This window comes from Callorhinus ursinus, unplaced genomic scaffold (assembly GCF_003265705.2).
Source record: "Callorhinus ursinus isolate GAN/ISIS: 27379988/994484 unplaced genomic scaffold, GSC_fseal_2.0 scaffold85, whole genome shotgun sequence".
NCBI classification, from domain to species: domain Eukaryota; kingdom Metazoa; phylum Chordata; class Mammalia; order Carnivora; family Otariidae; genus Callorhinus; species Callorhinus ursinus.
The window spans coordinates 1554387-1570210 of NW_027397147.1; the positions used below are offsets into that span (position 1 = coordinate 1554387).

At 44.3% G+C, this 15824-nt stretch overlaps 1 long non-coding RNA gene across 6 annotated transcripts in view; it reads left to right on the top strand.

The window, feature by feature from the left end:
- The first annotated feature begins 487 nt into the window (after positions 1 to 487).
- LOC112811372 (uncharacterized) overlaps positions 488 to 15824 on the top strand; it is a 33574-nt gene continuing 18237 nt past the window's right edge. For 5 of the 6 annotated variants that reach the window (XR_012376790.1, XR_012376792.1, XR_003205039.2 and 2 more), the window contains exons 1-2: positions 488 to 3228; positions 5055 to 5145. This is a non-coding gene — a long non-coding RNA (uncharacterized lncRNA). The remainder of the gene's footprint in view (positions 3229 to 5054; positions 5146 to 15824) is intronic. The other variant, XR_012376791.1, reaches the window with a different exon arrangement.

Consider the following 15824-nt stretch of genomic DNA (forward strand, 5'->3'; position numbering starts at 1 on the left):
ACTGTCTTTACACAGATGATAAAATAGCAAAATAGTATTTAAGGTTTTTGCCTTGAGCCCTAGGCTTTTTCTGGAGATGACTCTCATTGGGGGTGAGAGACTTGCTCCTCCAGTCCTCCGGGGGCCTTCCTTCTTGGGAATTTGGCCTCAGGGGGACTGAGTCATACCAACTGACTCCAGGTACCCAAGTCTCGATGCAGATTTGCTTGTCCAACTGGGCCTGTGCCTCCTGTCCCCCAAGGGTGGCCATATCAGCTCCTGCTTTTCTACCTCCTGAGTTAGCATTGTGCAGGGCAAGAATTCTGGGGTGCAGGGGATGGCCTTTAGCCCTCTTGTATAGTCTGGGTTTGCTCACACAGCACTTGCTCTTTCCAAGTCTCTCTCTCTCTCTTTTAATATTTTATTTGAGAGAGAGAGAGAGAGCATGAGAAGGGGGAGAGGCAAAGGGAAAGGGAGAAGCAGACTCCCTGCTGAGCAGGGACCCCGCCCCCGATATGGGGTTTGATCCCAGGATCCCGGGATCATGACCTGAGCCGAAGGCAGACACCCAACCCACTGAGCCACCCAGGTGCCGCCCCCCACCCAGGTCTCATTTTCTAAGTGGCATCCCGCAGCGCCTTGTCTTATGACTTCTTGTGAAGGCCTCTCTGATCTTTGCACAGTTGCAGGGGGCTTTTCTCTTTGTTGGTGTATAGTCCATGACCGTTCCCATAATCAAACACCCACACTGGTCTTGTCGATTACTTAGCTATCAAAATGAAAGAATAGAAGCTTAGAGATGATATGCAATGATGCCAAGCCCCAATACTGATCCCTGTAAACATGCTCTTAAGGTTCTGGCTCCCCACTTCTCCCCAGGGCCCGACATTCTTGCAGGATCCTTGTGGTGTGCTCACAAATCTCCCCTCCAGTGTCTGGCACTGTATTTTCCAATAAGACCTTTGGATAGGCATGGCTTCTTCCAGTAGCTCCAGTGTATGCCTTGGTCCAGGCTCTGGGAAATCCTTTCTGGGTAGATGCAGGAAGCATACTGCCAGGCATACTTACCTTTTCTCTTCCAGAGGAAGACCTGTATTTTAAAAGCTGTTCTGAGGGGCACCTGGGTGACCCAGTCGGTTAAGTGTCTGCCTTCAGTTCAGGTCATGATCCCAGGGTCCTGGGATCGAGCCCCATGTCGGGCTCCCTGCTCAGCAGAGAGCCTGCTTCTCTCTCTCCCTCTGCCTGCTGATTTGCCTACTTGTGCTCTCTCTCTCTCTGTCAAATAAATAAATAAAATCTTTAAAAGCTGTTTTGATTCTCCATGATGCTTGGAATACCAGCTTTTGAGAGCCTACAATGTCCGCTCATTCCCAGGACAATTTTACAACTTGCCTACTTTTTAAAAGCTGCCTGGCTTTTTTGTTGATGTGTTGGATACTTTCTCCCTATACCTCCAGATCCACTCTCCATTCTTCTCAATTTCATCTGCCCCGGGGCCCTGATTACATTCTAAATGTCTAGAATCTACAGAGACAGTAAATTAGCGATTGCCAGTATTTGTGGGGAGGGCAGAATGGGGAATGACTACTACTAACGGGTGCAGTTTCTTTTTGGAGGATCCCAGCTCCTTTCCCGCCACCCTGAGGATTAGCAGTGGCTGTGCTCCTCCTTGAAGTAAACAGCCCTTCCTTATAGCTACCACTCCCTGGGGTCCAGAAAACTCTCTCTCCCCTTTCCCTTTTAGACATGGGTTGTTAAGGGCTCCCACTGTTGACAGTCCCAAGGTACTTCATGTCTCTTGTTTTCTCTTAACCCTACCCACACCTCTGTAATAATTTCTTCATTCAGCTGTCCTCAATAACCCCATTTGAGTGTGACATCCATTTCCTGCTGGGACCTGACTGGTCCATTTAAAACATCCAGTATCAAAGAATGCACCCTCCAAAGACTGCAAGCGGAATCCTAGAGAAAGTTCTCCAGCATCCCTTTGATTTGAGATGGCTATCTACTTCCAGCATGGCCCGAGTCAGGTCAATTAGTGCTGCCCTATTTTATCTGATCAAGTTTGTTATTGATGTCATGAAGATGCATACCTCTTACTTGGCTGACACCTTAATTGCAGAGAATTCTCACTCTTTCTGACTTCTACTCCCAAACTTGTGGACAAACTCCTCCAGGTGCCCAGCAGAATAGAGTCCTCTCTGTTGTCACAGACCAGCTTTTTCAGGGAATTGTGCTGCTTTTAGATCTACAAATATCTATTACATAAGACTTTCAGCTGCTTCTTACATATATTGCTATTCAACAGCTGAAAGCCATCGAAAAATGCATGCAAACAAAATTTTAATCTAACCAAGAAAATGCCCCTACAACATTGTTCGAATCAAGTTACCATGTCATGTGTGAAGGAGTATATTCCATCGCAGAAAAGCTTTTTAAACCTTATGCTTTTTTTTTTTTTTAAAGATTTTACTTATTTATTTGACAGAGAGAGACACAGCGAGAGAGGGAACACAAGCAGGGGGAGTGGGAGAGGGAGAAGCAGGCTTCCCGCTGAGCAGGGAGCCCGATGCGGGGCTCGATCCCAGGACCCTGGGACCATGACCTGAGCCGAAGGCAGATGCTTAACGACTGAGCCACCCAGGCACCCCAAACCCTATGCCTTTTGACATTTCAGCTAGTATGTTAGACGAGAAGTCTGCTGCAGAAATATCGTTACCAACATTGTCAGGGAAAAAAATGGGCTAGCAAAGAATTAAAGAACACACGTCCACTGAACTTGATGAAATAATTTTTGAGGCTAAGCCCGTGAAATCTTTACAGTGAAACTGTAGAGACACTGGAGAGTTCTCCTTTTGCAGATTTTGATTCCGTTGGTTCATGCAGGCACATCCTGGGGGAGCTGAGACTTTGTTAAGCCCCTAACACATACCCAGGAAGAAAGATAAATGTAGGTGTTTACATCAAGGTGTTAGACATGTGATCCAAGAAGTCGGCAAGAATGTAGCAAAGTAATTGTAGTGATGGTTTAAAAAAAGTAAAAGAAGCAGGGAAAGCTTCAGAAGCAGGTTATGTGGAAAAAAAAAACAAAAAACATCAGAATGTGGCCATTTGTGACTTGTCTACCCAAGCGCGAGCCACCAGCCATTCTCACCCGGATCCCTGCAAGAATGTCCTTGCTGTTTCTCCCTGTCTCAGATGTGCCCTTCCATTCTGTTGGCAACACAACCGGAACGAGCCTTTCAAAAGGTAAGTCAGAGCATTATTTATAATAGTCAAAAAGGTAGAAACAACCCAAAAGTCCATTGGCTGAAGAATGGACAAACAAAATAGAGGGGTCTATCCATATGATGGAATGAAATAAGACACCTGCTATGACACGGATGAACCTTGAAAACATGACGTTAGGTGAAAGAAACCTGTCACAAATGACCACCTATTGTATGCGTCCATTTATATGAAATGTCTAGAATCTACAGAGGCAGAAAGTAAATTAGCGATTGCCAGTATTTGTGGGGAGGGCAGAATGGGGAGTGACTACTACTAATGGGTGCGGAGTGTCTTTTTGGGGTGATGGAAATGTGCTAAACTTGATTGTGCTGATGGTTGCACAACTGTGAATATACTAGAAGAATTGACTTGTATACTTTACATGGGTAAATTCTATGGTGTGCAAATTGCATCTCAATGACAGGTATTAAAAAAGAAGGCATGTATGAAAAATTTAAATTCTGTAGAGTTGCTGGATTAGCCGGGCCCTATGCAGTTTTGAGTAAGCATACATTCAGTTTACTGATACCGAGTTCTTTGGTGTTCATCGGGGCACCAGATATTTTGTGTGTTCATCTGTAATGCAACATTTTCTTTATCCCTGAAACTGTATTATGCACTATACCAAACAGTCTATACATGTTGAGGGTTGAGTATTCCAGGAAACATCTGTACTTGAATTTCTAGGTAAAATAAGAATCAGAAAGAATGGGTCTTGTACTTGCAGTTGATGGAACTGGAAGTCCAGAGTTCAAAATAAGGATGAAGCCCGAGAGATAAGAGTAGGGAAGGGCTGGAGCTGAGGAAGTCTGTGGGCAAAAGCCCAGTTCTACCTACAAGTAGAATGTAGATCATCTTAAGGGGGCGGCCGACAGGTGGGTGATCTCTGGGGCCACAACTGACACCTATAGTTCTTATAAGTGGATTACAAAGAAGTGCCTCTTATTTACAGGTGAATTTTAAACAGTGCTTTCTCTGGGTGTTGTGGGGAATGAATTACCAAAAGGCATCCCTCCCTTTGTCTGAAGCCCTTTGGATCAGGTCATACGGCTTAATTAGTGATCAGAGGGAGGACTGGATTTCTGTCCCCACTCATCACCTTGGCCAAGAGCCTTTGCACTGTGCACACACAACCCAACTGTGCTTGGAGGCCCTGAGGGTACATGTGATTCCTGCTCATTACAAAACTCAGCAACTGAGACAGTTGAGAGAAGCATTTTAAAATTTAAATGACGTCAAGGTACATTTGTCGATGAATCATCAGGACTGCCATCCCGGTGAAAGAGGTTATATGTGACTGGTAATATCTATCTGAATCAGGGTCTAGAAGCTTTACCTGAGGTTTGCTTATCTGACAACCTGGTTCCTTCCTTAGAGAAAGAATGAAATTGTTTAACTGATTGAATTGGGGCTTGTGTGACGTTTCAGCAGAATGTGAATATCTATGTGGATAGTCTAAGGCTGATTCAGAAATTAACACTTGACTGTATGGAAGAGGGGCCTACTTGGTTTGAAATAGTCTCTTTTTTTCTTTTTGGTTTATTGGTAACTATGAGTTGATTTCTCCCTCAATAGTTCAAAGATTTTTTCTGTTTTAGCTCTCGGAATAGTTTTTTTTCTTTCTTTTCAAAGATGTAATATTTCTGCTACCAGAACAGAAAGATGACAAGGATGAGCACCTTCAGGGCTCTTTGAAGACAAAATGGTATTCTGAATTGGCCGTTCAGTAGAGCAAGGGGATACATCTCTAAATCTGGTTTCATGATTTTAGGTTTGTTTAATGGATTTCTTTGCTTAAACTTCAGGTGCACGCATGATAATTTTGAAGAGCAGAGAGATGGACAAATACGACTTGATTTACACATCTTTTCAAAGGCACTACGAAGGTTCTCTCAGGTTTGGTTAAGCTTATTTTTCACACTCTTGGTTGAAGGCAGCTGTGATTTTCCCCCCTCCCTCCACCCTTGAGAAAAATGGGGTGATTTTTCACTTATAAATTCTTCAACCTCAGAGGAGGAGGGGCAGAGTTTTTCTAGAAGGGTTAGAAATGAAGGTGGAGGCAGGGGACAGGTCCTAATTACCACATGGAAGAGTCACTGGTTTAGAATTTCTGTCTTAACGTGGGTTATTTTATCTGACTCCTGGTTGTGTTACAAAAATTAAGATAATGGATGCAAAGGGCTTGGAAGTATCCAGTAAGTGTTAGCTACTATTGTTCTTCTCAGTGTGGCCCATGAGCTTATCAGGCATATTTGAGGACACTGGTGCCAAGGCTTATGGGAGAATATATGTGTGGTTGAGCTTTTGGCCCAGTGAACTTTTCAGAATTTAAGCTGAGGAAAGTGGGGAGGGCCGTAGGGCTGGCTGGCTTGGTGGAAGGCCTTTGTATTGGGGCCCTGAGAGCACCCCCAGGGTAGGGGATAACCTTGTCACAGGAGCTGGGCAGCACCACTATCACTCAGGTTTCTGGGATAACTGGCTGGAAACTCAGACTCTGTCATTAGAGGGTTTTGTTTTGTTTTGTTTTTTAGATTTTATTCATTTATTTGACAGAGAGGGAACACAAGCAGGGGGAGTGGGAGAAGGAGAAGCAGACTTCTCACGGAGCAGGGAGCCCGATGCGGGGCTCGATCCCAGGACCCTGGGATCATGGCCTGAGCTGAAGGCAGACGCTTAACCAACGGAGCCACCCAGGCGCCCCTCAGTGGAGATATTTTTATAGTGTTGTGTCTACCTGGCTTTTCACATGACTTACATTCTGCTTTTACAGCTTTGATGACTCATGAAGCATTTTATTCTTCCTTAAAGCATGTAGAAGTACAATCATAGAGTGTTTCAAATCTGATTGCCATAATTAACTTTTTGAGTTGTATTTGATTTTAAAAATTATAACCTCTTAGTTTGAAATAGTGTAAGATGCACAAGATTTTCTATATACCCATCACCCATCTTCCCCCAGTGATACTTACATAACCCTATTACATTGTTAAAACCAGGAGATTGATGTTGGCATGATACTATTCCAGTTGATTTTTAAGCTTCATTTACTTATGAAATCCTTCATTGATTTAGTTGGGGCATTATCCAGAAGCACCTACCACAAAGTTTGGAATTCCTGGCCCAAGAAATTGTAATTAGTGTCTATGAAAACAACCAGCCACTTATACTTTAGAAATTTCCATGATGACCTCACCTTGTTGTGAGGGCACCAACATGAGTTTCCTCATCATGGCTATTGAGAACCATCCGTATGGGAAATAAGCATATCCACATTACCTTGTTGAAGGGCATTTTATTCTCCATCTGTTGGAGCAAAGGCACTGGCGCCTGTATGGGAGCCCAGGAAAACCATGTCTAGCTGACTCTGTTGCCAAGCAAAATAATACAAGCTGGGGGACTGTTAAATGGACCCTCATACCTAACGGACCTGTGGATAGTGGAGGAGACTCCAACTCCTTGCTCAGCATTGCAGAAGAAATAGTGTGGATGTGAATGTCGATGACAGGGAATTTATGGACTGAGAAGAGGTGACCTTAGTTTTGCACAAAAGGATGAGAAAGAACTTTAGATGAAGGTGAGTGGATGGGCAAAGCGAGGACAGAATCTGGTCCCCTCAAAGAATAGCAGTATCACCAAGGGCAGAGATGAAGATACGGGACACAAAGGGGATAATCATAAGAGGGCCATTTTGAGCATTGACCCTTTCAATTGGCACAACCTGAGAAGGTAAGTAGCAGTGTTCCTGTTTCATAGAGGAGGACATTGAGTCCTGGATATGACATTGGAGATGGTCAGAGAAGACTGAGTTTTGAACAGGGGGTGTGGTTAGTTGTTCTGACATTCTTGACACTCTCCCTCTGCTCTGAACAGTCACTCTCTTTCCAAGGGTTGTCTCTTCTACTTTCAAAACAGGCCTCTTGGGGCGCCTGGGTGGCTCAGTCGGTTAAGCGGCTGCCTTCGGCTCAGGTCATGATCCTGGGGTCCTGGGATCGAGCCCCGCGTCCGGCTCCCTGCTCAGCGGGGGGCCTGCTTCTCTCTCTGCCTCTGTCTGCCTCTCTGCCTACTTGTGCTCTCTATCTCTGTCAAATAAATAAATAAAATCTTTAAAAAAAAAAACAAAACAGGCCTCTCATTCATCCACTGCTTTCCATCCCCTTGTCATCACGCCAGGCTACCATCATGACTCAACTGTACCCTCCTCACTTCCTCTTTACCTCCTGGCTCCTCTGTTCTTTCAACAAAAGCCAGAGAAACCTCAAACAAACGCACGTCCACTCAAGCGAGTCCCTTCATTACAACCTTCAAAAGCTTCCTTAAAGTTACCATTGTGGCCCACATCCCCAGCACGGTCTGGCCCCCTCCATTGCCTCCAGGAGTGTCTCCTTCACCCTCCTTGGTCATGGTGCCCCCACCATGTTGACCTTCCTTCATCTCCTCGACTACATCCTCTCTTTCCTTCCCAGGGCTCCCTTGTGTTGTTTCCTCTGCTTAAAACACTTTTCCTTCCACTTCGCACCTGTGAGATTACTTCTCTGTTATGGACTGAATGTGTCCCCACCCCCAAATCCGTATGTTAAAACCCTACCCTCCAATGTTACGGTGTTCGGAGGTGGAGCCTTTGGGGGGTGGTGAGAATTTGCTGAGGTCCTGAGGAGAGAGCATGTTTCCTCTCCTGCTCTTTGCCATGCAGTGACACAACCGGAAGTCTGCAGTCTCTACCCCGGAAGAAGACCCTTACCCTAGCATGACCATGCTGGCACCCTGATCTTGGACTTCCAGCTTCCAGAACTGTGAGAAATAAATTTCTGTTGCTGATAAGCCACCCAGTGTGTGGTGTTCTGTTATAGCAGGTCAAACAGACCAAGAAAAGGTCTTGCCTTAAATGTCCCTTCTCTACCTCTTCACATTAAAGTAGGTCTCCTATATTCATTTAGAGAAGTCTATTTTTCTTCAGGACACTTTTCACAATATATAATAATGTGTTTGTTTGATGATTTATCTCACATCTCTGTTTCCTATTAGATCGTAAGCTCAACATTGTCAGAGACTTGTTCTTACAGCTCACCCCTGTATTTCCAGGGCCCCACACAGTGCCTAGCATGTAAATAGGCACCCGATAAATACTTGCTGAATGAATAAATGAACAGATGAATGAGTGAATGAATAAACTAATACATAGAAGATTGCTGACAATTCTGACTTTGGGGCTTTTTGTATCAGTTTTTGTTTACTTTCTTAAGGAGCCGTAAGTTTAAAGTTATACCTCCAGCTAGAAGGTTTAAGAATTTGAAGCAAAAGCTTGAAATCTGTGACATGTACCACATAGTGAATGGATCCCATACAACCCAAAAGTCCCCGAGCTCTGACTCGGCATTGCTTCTGAGTTTGCCACAGTGAACTTGACCACAAAGACGCTGCATGCACTGCCAGCCACAACTAGCAATTGAGTAGTGAGCCGGGGTGTCAATCTGAAAAGCATGGGATATTCTTAGATGCTTATTTTTGTAATTGGTTTTATTATGGAGTTGCTAAAATGGGCCCAACCATATGTCTCTCCATCTAGAAAAATCTGAGCACTGATTGCATGAAACAAAACACTTGTGGGGGTATTGGAAAACCACTTGTGTGACTTTGGAGGCAAAGCACTAGAGTGTTTTGCAACTCAAAAGAAAAGTCTTGGCTTGGAGCAATACATGAGAAGTACAATCAAGCAAACATAAAATATTGTTTGTCTCTTCATCCAAGGTCAGCTTAGAATCACCGTCAAAGGTACAGGTAATAATAGAAAACCTGCTGGAGCCTGGAGCTGTAGAAATGGTTGAAATTATTTTAGGTCAAGAAGAGGCAGCCAAGTTGAAAAAGGTGCCCTTACTGAGTGACACCATCAAATGGGTTCAAACGATGTGCTGGAGCAATTGGTGGAGAGAGCCGGAGGCAGCCAGTCCTTTACATTTTGATGAAAGGGGAAACGTCAGGGACTTGGCCTTTTTACCATCTTTAAAATAATGAAGTCAACGAAGCCAGGCTAATTTGCTCAGTGCTGCATGGTATAGCAGCCGGGGAAGGAATTTTCAGTAAGATATCATTGTTCTCCTTTTCTGGCAAGTATTGATATTCACCATGTGGTTCCAGAAATTTACTGTGTCTACATTCCTGAAGTACTTTGTCCCTGAGAGAGGACAGAACCGAACCTGATAATATGATGTCCATGTACCTCAACTGAGGATGAATTTTCTGAAATGGAAAGATCCGTATCACAGTGTTTTGTCAATAGTAATCTGGCCAGGGATTTTTCATTGGTGTTTCCTGATGGCAAGTACTTCATTCAACATAACAATTTTTTTAAATATTTTATTTAATTTTTTAGAGAGAGAGAGATAGCACCAGTGTGAGGGAGAGAGAGAGAATCTCAAGCAGACTCCATGCTGAGCATGGAGCCTGACACGGTGCTCAATCCCAGGGCTCTGGGATCATGACCTGAGCTGAAACCAAGAGTTAGGCGCTTAACTGACTGCACCACCCATGCGCCGCTCATCAGAACAATTAAACAACATCTTTGATGATGTTCATTTTAGAGGGGGTGTAACCAGACGCATGCGGTAAAAAATTCAGCAGTACCAAGAGTGGTCAAAATTAAGTCTCTGTGGGCGCCTGGGTGGCTCAGCTGGTTAAGTGGCTGCCTTCCGCTCAGGTCATGATCCCAGGGTCCTGGGATTGAGTCCCGCATCGGGCTCCCTGCTCAGCGGGGAGCCTGCTTCTCCCTCTCCTCCTGCCTGCCTCTCTGCCTACTTGTTCTCTCTCTCTCTCTGTCAAATAAATAAATAAATAAATCTTAAAAAAAAAAAGAAAAAGAAAATTAAATCTCTGTCCTCAGCGTCAGCCACAGCACCAGCGTTTTGTGACTCCTTCCAGCGATTTTCCACGCCTTTCTGTGCATCACGCACATAAACCCATTTCCTTGTTTATTCACACAATGGTAGCCTGTTGTGTTCTTTAAAAAACTGAGGTGAGGGGTGCCTGGGTGGCTCAGTCGGTTAAGCGTCTGCCTTGGGCTCAGGTCATGATCCCAGGGTCCTGGGATCGAGCCCTGCATTGGGCTCCCTGCTTGGCGGGGAGCCTGCTTCTCCCTCTGCCTGCCGCTCCCCCTGCTTGTGCTCTCTCTCTCTCTGTCAATTAAATAAATAAAATCTTTATAAATAAAGTGGGTGGCTCTTGGGGCACTGGGCTGGCTTAGTCAATGGAGCGTGTGACTCTTGATCTTGGGGTTGTGAATTCAAGCCTTATGTTGGGTATAGAAATTACTTAAAAAATATTTAAAAAATAAAAAAGGGCTCACTGCCTAGTTAAGGAATGGGAAGCGGGCAGCTCTTTCAGGGTCCCCTCTCACCCGCTGAGTTGGGGTCATGTTCTTTTCAAGGCAGCCCTCAGCCCACCGCTGGGCAAAAGATGGTGGTACTGGTGATACCACAGTGGGCCTGGCTATTTCCCTAACAGGTGATCTTTCCTTCCCTCTTGGCCAGTGGAGACTTCATTAGCTCTAAATTGTGCTCTCGTGGCACTCCCCTCACCCAATTCTATTTCCTCTCCTTTTTCTTCATAGCTGTTACTCCCCAGTAATACATTTTGCACTCCGTATCTACATCTGCTTCTCAGAGAACCCACCCAACATATACCCACTTACTGCATCACACAAATCTACTCTTCTACTGAATGACACTCAGGTTGCTGCCAGTCTTGCTATTGCAGGTGGCGCTGGATGCCCATCTTGGCACAGATGTCTTTCCACGCAGGTGCAAGAGTATCTGGAGAGGAGATTCCCAGAGGTTGAGTGGTGGATCAATTTAAATTTTGCATTTAAACTTTATTTGCTTGTTTTGTAGGGTTTTTTTTTTAAGATTTTATTTATTTGAGAGAGAGAGTGAGTGAAAGAGAGAAGGCGCACGGGGAGCAGCAGGGGGAGAGGGAGAAGCAGACTCTCTGCTGAGCAGGGAGCCCGATGCGGGGCTCTATCCCAGGACCCTGGATCATGACCCGAGCCCAAGGCAGACGCTTAACCGACTGAGCCACCCAGGTGCCCCTCTTGTTTTGTAGTTTTAATTTGCTTTCCTTTTTATTATGAGTAAGGTTGGATATATCTTATACTGCTTAGAAATGATGGCAAGCAAATGAAAACATTGTTTCCTATTAAAATAAGCAGAGTACTGGGGCCCCTGGCTGGCTTAGTCTGTACAGCTTGTGACTCTTGATCTCTGGGTTGTGAGTTTGAGTCCCATCTTGGATGTAGAGATTACTAAAAAATAAACTTAAAAAAATAAAATAAGTAAAGGTTGTAAACAATTTGCATTGGAATTCAAAGATAGAATATAATACTTTAAAGAAAATCCCCTGCTTGTGGAGGGCTACTTTGTGATAATCCAGACATTTTTGGGTACAAATTCTCTTTCCTCTGTAGTTAAGGAAACTCTGATAGGAGTGAAAAGTCCTGCATGTTGGTGTAAGATTTTCTTAAAGTTCAGGAGAGCAAGTGTCCATCTGTATATGGAATTTCCAGAGTACTGAATCTGTTTAGGTTAAGACATTAAGTATATTTTAATTTGAAGTGTTTTTATTTATTTATTTGAGAGAGAGAGAGCATGAACTGGGGGAGGGGCAGAGGCAGAGGGAGAAGCAGACTCCCCACTGAGCAGGGAGCCCTACATAAGGCTCGATCCCGGGATCATGACCCAAGCCGAAGGCAGACACTTAACCACCTGAGCCACCCAGGCGCCCCAGACCAGCAATTTCTTTGTTAGAAAACTGATGAAGATGCAGATGCACTCAGATTTCCTTGGTGAGAATTTAGTCACATGGCCATATCTAGTTGCTGAGAAGTGATATTCCAGTGGGACAGCCGTGTGCCCTATTAAAACCACGTGGAGGAATATAAAAGGAAGAAGGCGGGAGCGATACTGAAGGATAATTAGCTATCTCTGCTACATGGATTCAGAGCCTGGAAGAATCATGGTCCAGGAAAGGCAAAAATTCTGCATCTGGAATCAGTCACGTCTGTTCCAAGCATTCTGAACTGGCGTCAGGAATAGGCAAAATAGTGAACAAAAGGAGGTGGCATCACTTTCTTCTTTGATCCTTCAAATAGGCTTCTTTAAGAATCTGGTATCCAGGGGCACCTGGGTGGTTCAGTTGGTTGAACACCCGACTCTTGTGGAGTCTGCTTGTCTCTCTCTCTCTGCTCCTCCCCCGCTCACGCACGCTCTCTCTCAAATAAATTCTTTTTTAAAAAGATTTTATTTATTTATTTGAGAGAGAGAATGAGAGACAGAGCACGAGAGGGAAGAGGGTCAAAGGGAGAAGCAGACCCCCCACTGAGCAGGGAGCCCGATGTGGGACTCGATCCCAGGACTCCAGGATCATGACCTGAGCCGAAGGCAGTCGCTTAACCAACTGAGCCACCCAGGCGCCCTAAATAAATAAATTCTTAAAAAAAAAATCTGGTATCCAGAATGTTCAGTTATTTAACCTGGAAGCCATTCAGTCATTCAACAGATAGTTAATGGGGTACCTGCTCTGTGCCAAGCACTGCCTAGGTGCTGGGTATGGAGAGGTCCTCACGGAGCTTCCAGGAGACTGGAGGAAGTAGACATTAACCAAAGACCTTAACAGTTAGATATATAATTACAAATTCTGATACATTCCTTGAAGGAAAAGGTATTCTATGGGAAAGTATGAGATAAGCATCTAATTTATGTTAGAGATTGAGGGAGATCTTGGAGGAAGTCTTATGTAAACTGAGACTAAAAAATAGATGTGTTGGACTTGGCTGTCAGGGGAGGGAGGGGAAAGAGTGGTCTAGGTAAAGGGATTAGAACAGTAAATGAGGGGGAGAGAAATGAAATACGTGGCTGGAGAGAGAGGGGCAGGCAAGTTCTTTTACAGCCTCATTGGCCATATGCAGCAGTTAGCTCTTGTTGCATATCAAACTACTCCAAAATGTAGTGGCTTAAAAATGATGGTAATTTATTAGTTCGTGATTCAGCAGGTTGTGGCAATTTAGGCTGGACTCAGCTGGGTGGTTTTGTGATCTAGGCTGATCTCTCTTTTTCACCTGTAGTCAGCTATGGATCAGCAGATGCCTCTGCTTCTGAGGGGGAGGTTGGCTCCTGGCTGGGGCACCTTGGCTCTTCTCCACCCAGTCCCTTGCCCTCCATGAGGCTAGCTTGGGCAGGCTTGGTCACGTGATGATAAGGTTCTCAGAGAAAGTGGAAGCCCGCAAGACCTCTTGACTTTTTCAGAACTGACACTCCATCATTTCTGCCACGTCCTGTTGGCCAAAGAAATCATCACAGCCAGCCCACGGGGTGAGGAAATAGACACCACCTCATGGTACGAGGAGCTGTGAAGTCACATTGTAAAGAGTGGGGGATAAGGAGGGGTGAACAACTGAGGGCATTTTTGCAACCAAGTGAGGAATTTGTGTGATTGGAAGGCACAGGTGATTTTAAAGCAGCAACCAGCAATAATAGGGCACATGACCATGGTGATTCGTACTGCACTGTGCTGGAAACTTTCGAGAGTTTCTGCCTTACCATCTTGGTTGTGATCTCTTTGGATGCAAGGTCTGTGGTATCCTTTCCTGGGGCTGGATAGAGCCCATCTGCCAGCTCAACTCCCATGGCTGGAAACAAGAATTGAAAGCTTTATGTTTTCAGCACCTCCAGGCTTCCCAGCGAGGTGCTGTGGAGGGTGTTCGTACAGACGGCTTAGCTTGTTTGGAGTTGTGAAGCTAATACCCTCACCACAAGCTGAGCTGTGAAGAATCCCAGACTCGTCTAAATTATAATTTGTTTGTTGGGCCTTGAGGGGGTCTGGAAAGCCTGTTCCAACTTCTCTCTCTTACAACACACAAGCATATTTGCCCAAACAGGCATTTCTCTTCCGAGCATCTTTTATGGAAATACAGTAGTCCCCCCTTATGTGCGGGGTACATGTTCCAAGACCCCCAGTGGATGCCTGAGCCCACAGATAGTACCAAACACCATATAAACCACGTTTTTTCCTATCATTACATACCAATGATGAAGTTTAATTTATAAATCAGGCACAGTAAGAGATTAGCAATAATATATAATAATAAAATAAAACAATTATAACAATATACTATCATAAAAGTTATGTGAATGTGGTCTCTCTCTCTCTCTCTCTCTTAAAATGTCTTACTGTACTGTACTCACTCTTCTTTTTGTGGTTATGCAAGATGACAAAATGCCTATGTGATGAGATGAAGTGAGGTGAATTGAAGTAGGCATCATGACATAGGGTTAGGCTGTATTCACCTGATGATTCATCAAAGGAAGATCATCTGCTTCTGCACCATGGGTAACTGGAACCACAGATAAGAGGGGACCCCTGCATTCTGCCAAGTGAAGTGTGCTGGTCGTCAGGATATCATCTCTCAACTAATCCATCCTTATAGCCTCTACTCTGCAATGCTGGGTCTGGAGATCTGTGAACCACATTTCTCCTTTGCCAACTGGATGCTCCATGAATAGGGAGGCTGGAAGGAAGAAAGGGGAAGAAGGGATGCCTTCCTCTTATTTGCTTGCTCTTCTGGGTACCATCACTCCAGCAATGCCTTGGCAGGGGCAGGGGGTTACACCAGCAGTGTTCTTCTAGGTTCTAATAACCTTGTACTCTTCCCTCTGTTCCTTAACTGTTTCATACAGTTACTATTTCTGTGTTAACTCAAGTGTTCCCTTTTTGCATTTTTAGTTCTCCCATACTGTCTAAAAAATTCTAAGATAAACTTGTGCAGTTTCTGTTGTCCTGCCTGAATCTTGACTGTTACATATGGTGTATAAGATTATTTTAAATGGTACCAAGTTGAACATTTGAAAAATACTTGAATGGGTATTTAGCATAATGTATATTATGAAAAGAGATATATGACTAACACACCAAACTCATTAGCTCTTAGATATTATTGCTTAAGATTAAAAAAATAAATTAAGAATGAGCTGACTTAAAGAACAATGTTAGGCAAATCATAGAACAAATGGCACATAGCCAAAATAGTGAAGGTGGTCATGAAAGTTTGAAAGTATGAAGTAAGGCACGTCCCTCTTGCCCATTACTCTAATAAAATAGCTCTTTAAGCAGGAAAATTACCTTGATTCCAAAGAAGAATCAAGAATCAAAGCCATGAAGTCAGATTTCCTGCATTTCCTTACGTTCCCAAGTCTAAGTGTGATGTTACCAGGATTGAGGGTTCCAAAGGCAGCAGCCAAACCTGGCCTTTCCATGGCACTGGAAGTCCAGCCAATTGCTGACTTTTCACTGGATTGGGAGGATGAGGTTTACATATTCAGATCAACCAACACCTAAGAAGTTTGGCCACCATTTTGAAAGGCTTTCCCTTAGTTACGCAGAAGCAGTGCTGCACAAAAGAAACCAGTGGAGTTGCTAAACTTGGGGGCTCAGATTTCTGTGTTCTATAATCATTAAGTTGTTGGACTCTGAGTCCCTTTTCTGGCAGCACTCTGAAGGTCAAATGTCAGACATGGGAAGACTGTGTAGCAAGG